Raw genomic sequence first — 6,000 nt, forward strand, 5'->3', positions numbered from 1 at the left:
TTTATTTATCAATTTTCACTATTTCAAAACCAGAGGAGGGCAAGCCATCAGTACAAGGCACCTCTGTCATTAGTACGGCCAAGGTGCTGTGGTTGTTTTCCAAAGTTTGACTTTCAAAGACTCAGCCACACCTAAGCACTACAGCCAAACCCTGAAAAGTAAACACACTTGCTGTGGAATAATCCTTTTGTGCACTACAAAGATTTGTCACTCGAATTGGTTTAATAAAAAGCTGATTGGTGGACAGCTAGGATTTTGGGGGCAGAGAAAATGATGGGAAGAAGAAGGGTGGAGTTAGGAGTCACCAGCGAGTCAGAGAATGAGTCAGACGCATAAAATGGCACAGAGGTAAAGCCACGAGCCTCAGAACAGCACACAGATTAACAGAAGTGGGTTAAGTTGTAAGAACTAGTTAGTAACAAGCCTGAGCTATCAGCCAAGCATTTATAACTTGTATTTAGTCTCCAAGTCAATTGGGAAGTGGCTCCTAGTTATTTGGGAGCAGGCATCTGTCAATGAAGTTTTTTATACTAAGATGTCATATGTACACACCATGAACATCATGATCTGCCCTCCCTATACAGACAAACAGGTGTAATATACAAGTTCCCTTGCTGTTATTTGTGCTCAGTGTAGCTTAACAGGAAACCAAAATGTCAGCCTTGTTCTGAAACAGTCTGCATTGGTTGCTGGGTCACAGCAGAGTGGCTGAAGGGTTCACTGCTGCTAGTCTACACTTCACCAGAATCTCCTTATCTGCACTACACCCAGGAAGGCAACTCAACAGCCAAAACTCTAAATTCTTGTGACTTAATTGCTTTCAAAGACTCAGCCACATCTAAGCACTACAGCCAAAACCTGAAAAGTAAACACACTTGCTGTGGAATAATCCTTTTGTACACTGCAAAGGTTTGTCACTAAAAAAAATTTTGGTATCAATTTTAAGTGGGCTGGCTTAGTACCCACAATGGTGGCCAGTTACTATCCCACTAGGGGTAGGGGGACAGGTGGATTCTAGTATCCAGAATGGAGTCCTCCATACAGCAGCATCTTAGGATACCCCCAAAACTGAACATACCAGCACTCAAGGTCCTGTAGTTTGTGGTTCTGGGACAGAACCCTGAACTGGAGTGGCATGACAGATACTGATGTTGCTACCTGAAGGATGGGACATGCTAGATGCAGATAGCTGTACTCAGACTGGATTGAGCAGCCAAGCTCTGTAGGCATGCCTGTATCCACATTGATTGCCACTACCTGTGAGAGTATGTCCCAATCATCTCCCCTTCTGTGTAGTAAAGCTGCTACAGAAAGGCTCTTTCTGGCTTATTCTGTGTGCCAAAGTACTGATTGACAGGATCTGGGGTCATCTAGGAAGCAAGCTTCCAGGCACACTGGGATGGGGGGCTGGAGGTGTAGAGGTGGTGGTGGGATCTAGATTAGATTGGCCTCTAGCCATGCTGTAAGGGATTATCTTGATTATGTTTACAGAGTAGAAAGAGTTACCCTAAGTGGCAGCACAATTCTCTGTGCCTGGGTCTGGACAGCATGGAAAGGACAAGGCTGGCCGAGTACCAGCGTTTGCCCCTCTCGGCTTCCAGAGTGTGAGTAAATAACCAACTGCCTCAAGCCCCTACAGAGAAAACCTCCCTGTCATGATGGACTCCACATGAACTGAAATAAATTCTTTCTCCCTTCAGTGCTTTGGTTGGAACATTTTATCAAGAAAGAGCATAACTAGAAAAGACTCCCCTGCCCCTAGTCTCCAGCAAAAAGTGTGCCAGTGCTCATATCTGCTGTCTCTCAGAGTAGTGGGAATCATCATCAGGGCTGCAGAGGAAGCCAAGGACCCTTCCAGGTCAGCAGCTGATTCTCACTCACCTGTAACAACCATCACCTTGTATGGCGTTGTCCCAGCCGAGGGCATACTGTGTGAAGCATCAGGCTTCCAGGATGCCTACAATTTAGCATATGCCCTATACACATTTTTATTTATTTATTTATTTATTTATTTATTTATTTATTTATTTATTTATGATTTTAGAGGCAGGGTTTTTCTGGTTAGCCTTGGCTGTCCTGGAACTCACTCTGTAGACCAGGCTGGCCTCAATCTCACATAGCTCTGCCAGCCTCTGTCTCCAAGTACTGGGATTAAAAGTGTACACCACCACCGCCTGGCTGCTTCTACACATTTTCTTACTGCTGAGAAATATAATTGAAGCACAGAAGGGGAGTGAACATTGATGCTGTCTTCACAAGGGAGGTTTATTGTAATTGGAGTTCCTCAAGGCCATGATGGGGCCTCAAGGTATAAAGAGAACATTAGACAGAAACAATACAATATGGAGATCTGAACATGATGGTGTCTTAAAGGGAAGGAGTGGTTTCCCCTAAATCCTAGAGATGCCTTGCATTAAGAGAATGAAAGAGAATGAAGTGGGAGGGGGAGGTGAGAGGGGAAGGAGGGAGGAGGAGAGGAAGAGGAAGAGCCACCACAAGCAGGATGAGGCAGGGAGGCCAGAGGAAGCTCTATAGACAATCAGCTTCATTTTTGGCTGTCATCACTGGTCCCTGAGGACCAACCCTCAGAACAATGGCAAGGTCTGACTTGCTATAATCTTTTAAGAGTGTGAGAAGTTTGACCTTATTTGAGTCAGCACAGCAAAGGGGACCTGACAGAGGAGCATGGTGGAGCCAAGCACCATAAACTGAGAGCTGTCAAGTCCCAGAACTGCCTCTGAACTCTCCATTCCAGGGAGAGCTGGAAGGAGGTCTGCCTTGACTCATGTCTAAAGGTGCAGGTTCACATTTAACAAAAGCTTCTGAATATTTTCACCAGAAAGCTTCCATAGAGAACTGTATTAACACTTGAATTAAATATCACATTATAACCCATAAATATATGTATTTTTATGGTTTCAGTTTTAGTTAAAAAAAGTAAAAATTGATAGTTCAGAAAACATGAGTGATGGAGGCAGCCCCTCTTACTGTGCCTAAGCAGAGGCCTCCATTCCTGTACTGCACTCAAGGAGGTTTGAGCCATAGGCCATTTAGTTTGTAACTGATACAAGCCTCTGTGTGTTTATTTGGGATCAAGCAGCTGCAGGATATGGGAGGAGAGTTTCGTCCTGACTGTAGGACCGGGTAGAACACAGGAAAACTTCCAGCTATACTCCACCAATACCTCAGACTTGGCATCTAGAAAGAATGTAGCATTACCATTCAACTACAGTTTGCTGGTTAGAGGCCTGACACTCTCCAAGACTTTTAAACCAGTGGATTCACGATGGTGGGTAAACTCGGCAATGAGCCATGGTGATAAGCACTGTAGAGATGGCCTTTTAGGGAGAATTTGCATCTGAGAAAGAACTTGCCCTGTAGTTTCACCTCTGAATCAGAGTTTCTTTTTAAAAAATAACTAATGATCTGAATTATATATGAATATCTCAATTAATTAATTCTTTTAGGGTGGGGTAGGAACAAATATTACATTCTAAGAATCCATCATCAAATTTTAATAACAGAAACAACTTGGTACCAGGTATTCTAGAATTTAAAATATGATAATAAAGTGCTAGGTAACTGCTGTTATGTTCTTATTAGTGAACCAAGGTAAGAAGTGCAAAATTGGTCTCAATATCTACTCCAATGCTACAGGAACTAAAATGATGCTCTGAGGGGATCATCCACTTTTCCACCTCCCTGCCAAGTGGCTCCATGGCCAGTTCTACCAGGACTGAGCCTCGTACTCTACTGGAATGAATGCTCTTCTATGGGTAAAGACATAAACAGTACAGTTTTACGCCTGCCACTAATGTCTCTGTGACTTAAACAAACCTCTTGCCCTTTACATGTAAAACAGGGGTAACACACATCATCCAAACTGTCTGGTAGTAAAAGGTGAATATACCACACAGTAGATCTCTCAATCAGAAATAGAGAATTCTTTGCTAAGGGGACTACCCTGGGCACCATAGCCTATATGACTGGTCCTCTAGGCCTATCAGGAATAACACAAAATGACTTTGGATATTGCCAGACATGGATCCTGCTCTACATAAAATAGCTTTGAAAGAATGAAAAACACTACAGAGACAGGATATTATTACCACTTCAAACACAGAGAGTCAGGGGACACAATTAGACACATCAGAAACCTCTCACTTGATGTACACCAGGAGCTTGTTACCCATAACAACTTGCTTATCTGAAACAGAAAGAAAGGCACTTGGCAGTTGGCTCTCCAATCTTTTCAGAACTGTAACATTTATGTGGGGAAAACCCTCCAAGTTGGCTTTAAGATGAGGTAAATTGTTGATGTAACCAACAGTCTTATTAAATAAGAAACACAGAAACAATGTAAAAGAGAAAGCCGAGAGGTCAGAGCTCAGAGCTAAAATCTCACTCCTCCACCTGCGGTGTCCCAGCTTCCTGAAAGAGGGCTACTTCCTGTCTGTACGTCTTTTTTATAGTATTATTGTTCTGCCTTCTCATTGGTTGTAAACCCAAACACGTGACTGCCTCGTCACTGTCTGAATGTACAGCCCCCTAGGTCTTAAAGGCATATGTCTCCAATGCTGGCTGTATCCCTGAACACACAGAGATCTATGGGATTAAAGGCGTGTGCCACCACCGCCACACTCTGTCTATGGCTCTAATAGCTCTGACCCCCGGGCAACTTTATTTATTAACATACAATCAAAATCACATTTCAGTACAATTAGAATACCACCACATTTCCCCTTTTCTATTTTAATAAAAAGAAAAAAAAAACAAAAGGTTATAACTAACAAAGGAAAACTATATACAAAAGTACAATATCTATATACAATATATACAAGTAATAAATACCTAAACAGGTATTTGACAAATAAGAGAAAATAATTCCATTATCTATCCTATTTTGGTAAATCCAAGATGTATCTAATGCACTTTCTATCCTAATTAATTTTCAACTATAACTAACTAATCTTCAACCATAATTAACTAATCTTCAACTCCCTCAGAGACCCAAGAAGGGAATAATATTAGCTAACAAAAATAAAAACAGGAAGTGCATGCAAGCAACTTCCAAAAAATTTGAGTTGACAGAAACAGCCAGCTGCCTGGGCAGTCACCTGAGGTTTCTCTGCAGTGTTGGGGCATCATCTTCAGCCTATAGGCTTAGTGTATCTGACAGACTCATTTGTGATGTAGGATGTACACAAGGTCAACAGTTCAACCTCACATTGGGTGAGAGCAGTCCATGTACCAGAAATACCTGAATTCCATTAGTGTCCTGTCATGATTCAGGATTTTAAATTCTGGAAATTGTTGACAGTCTTTTAATTCAGCTATTCATTCTTCTTGGCTGTGTATATATGGCTTCATCTCAGCATCCCCTTCTTCTCCACATCCCTCTATTAAATGCCAGTCTACTTTCGAGAGGCATGAGCTTTCAGCTGCTGTTCCATTGCACAACAGAAGCCATTGGCCCTCTGCCTGTTAAGCTGCCTTCAAAGAAAAGGGCACTGTACCTTTTCCGGATTGCGAAGGCCACTTCAGGGATGGGGCCATATTGTCCTGGCCTCAGAAGATGCCTTTTGATAAAGCCATAGCCACACTTGTTTTGGCAAGAATCAGTAGTCCTTTGTTTCGTGTTCTGTCTGTCCATTTTGTCCTGTTGATACGAGGATACTTTGTTGTCCAGTGGTTAACTTTTGCCACAAAGAAAGTTGACTCCATATGCAGTTTCTTCAATGCCCATATTTTCTCTGAAGTAGATTGGTACTGCCAGGAGCCGACATGTCTCAAAAAAGAAAAATTTTCTAAGGTATTAAAACATTTTAAATGCCATATTCTGTAGATCTCTGAAGGGTTTGAAGATGACCTGTCTAAAACATCTCTGCTCAATTTTTAAAACTTATCTAATATGACTACAAGTTCTATTGTAATGTCTAACTACTATCTTTCATTTCTTTAAATCCTAGTAGTTGGTAATAATAACATTCAAGGATCAGA

At 41.9% G+C, this 6,000-nt stretch overlaps 1 pseudogene; it reads right to left on the reverse strand.

Annotated features, from left to right (window-relative positions):
• Nucleotides 1-4,193, reverse strand: part of LOC107399641 (vacuolar protein sorting-associated protein 8 homolog) — a 43,729-nt pseudogene extending 39,536 nt beyond the window's left edge.
• Between the last annotated feature and the right edge of the window lie 1,807 nt (nt 4,194-6,000).

This window comes from Peromyscus maniculatus, chromosome 23, assembly GCF_049852395.1.
Source record: "Peromyscus maniculatus bairdii isolate BWxNUB_F1_BW_parent chromosome 23, HU_Pman_BW_mat_3.1, whole genome shotgun sequence".
NCBI classification, from domain to species: Eukaryota; Metazoa; Chordata; class Mammalia; order Rodentia; family Cricetidae; genus Peromyscus; species Peromyscus maniculatus.